This window comes from Terrapene carolina, unplaced genomic scaffold (genome assembly GCF_002925995.2).
Source record: "Terrapene carolina triunguis isolate 2854851 unplaced genomic scaffold, T_m_triunguis-2.0 Scaffold34773, whole genome shotgun sequence".
NCBI lineage: Eukaryota > Metazoa > Chordata > Testudines > Emydidae > Terrapene > Terrapene triunguis.
This window is the reverse complement of record NW_020699124.1, coordinates 57615-59225: the sequence shown is the minus strand read 5'-3', so window position 1 is coordinate 59225 and position 1611 is coordinate 57615. Positions and strand designations below refer to the sequence as shown.

The 1611-nt window shown below is 45.6% G+C and overlaps 1 pseudogene; it reads left to right on the top strand.

The window, feature by feature from the left end:
- Positions 1–365: 365 nt before the first annotated feature.
- On the top strand, positions 366–1304 carry LOC112124160 (annotated as a pseudogene).
- Positions 1305–1611: the final 307 nt, after the last annotated feature.

Here is a 1611-nt window from a genome sequence, read left to right as displayed (position 1 = left end):
AGCCCCTTATAGGGGCCAGCTGGGCCTGATTGGGGCATGGCCACAGCTGAGCCTACTTTCCCCTGTCAGCCCAGGCTTCTTGCCCCAGCCGGGTAACCACCCCACTACAACAAGGAACTGACGGAGGGAGAGATTGAATGATTCCAAGATCACACAGAGAGTCAGTGGCAGAGGCAGGAATTGAACATAGATCTTCAGTCTTTTCCTTAGCTGCAGTGACATGTTGTGTCTATACAGTCACAGATGTATAGAACAGGAGTTAGTGGATGGTTACATGACCTGTTCGATCAGTGTTGTGCAATCCTAGCTTTATTTCCAAGCATTGAAATGCATCCTTGTCCCTGCAGGTAGTGGACACTGAACCAATGGATGAAGGGAACAATTGAACAAGTGCAACAGTGTTTGTCTTGCTGGGATTCACCAGTCATCCAAAGCTGCAGGTTGTCCTCTTCCTCTTATTCCTAGTGATCTACTTTATCACGGTGGCTGGAAGTCTCAGTATGATTGTGCTAATCAGGGTCGTACCCCAGCTTCACATCCCCATGTATTTCTTTTTCAGCCATTTGTCTTTTGTTAATGCCTGCTATGCCTCGGCCATTGCCCCCAAGATGCTGATGAACTTCTTAACAGATGATAAAACCATCTCTTACGCAGGGTGTGCTGCCCAGATATGTTTCTTTGCTGCATTTGTGAGCACTGAGTGCTTCCTCCTGGCCGTGATGGCATATGACCGATATGTGGCCATCTGTAACCCACTGCTGTATACAGTCACCATGTCCCAGACAGTCTGTGTATGGCTGGTAGGAGGATCCTACATAGCTGGGTGTGTGAATTCGGCATTTCAGACAGGATGTGTGTTTCGACTGTCCTGCTGTGGATACAATGTCATTGATCATATCTTCTGTGACATCCCCAAGCTTCTGAAGCTCTCCTGCTCCGATACCTGCCTCTCAGTGACCCTTTCTGTCCTTTTCTCTGCTCTAATTGGTATGAGCACCATTTCACCTATTCTGGTCTCCTATTTCTGCATCTTCTCTGCTATTCTGCAGATCTGCTCTGCTAAGGGCAGGCACAAAGCCTTTTCCACCTGCACCTCCCATCTGACCTCTGTGGCTTTGCTTTATGGGACTGGTTTCTATATGTACATACATCCCAACTTAAAGTCTGGGCTGGATACTGATGTGGTGGTTTCTGTGTTTTACACACTGGTGATCCCCATGTTGAACCCCCTGATCTACAGCCTGAGGAACAAGGAGGTGAAGGACGCCCTGAGGAGCGTGATTAGGAGGACAGATGTTTTCTAAACGGATATAATAGTGGATATGACTTTACTACATGAATGTTCCAGCCTTAACCTTGATGTCTCTCCTAACCACAATATTAATTCTAGTCTCATACACAAATTCAACTCTAATCCTAACCTCAACAAAATACTGTCAAATCTTAGGGATATTAATTAAGCATTGGAGAGACTTATGGAAATCTAAGGAAGAGCAGGAGGTTTTAAGACTTTAAAATATTCTGTAATCCTTTTAGGCAACTTATCTGAGAACTGTGACACATAATGCAGACATCTTTTCAAGTCAGCACAAGGTTAACCTGTTGGGTTTG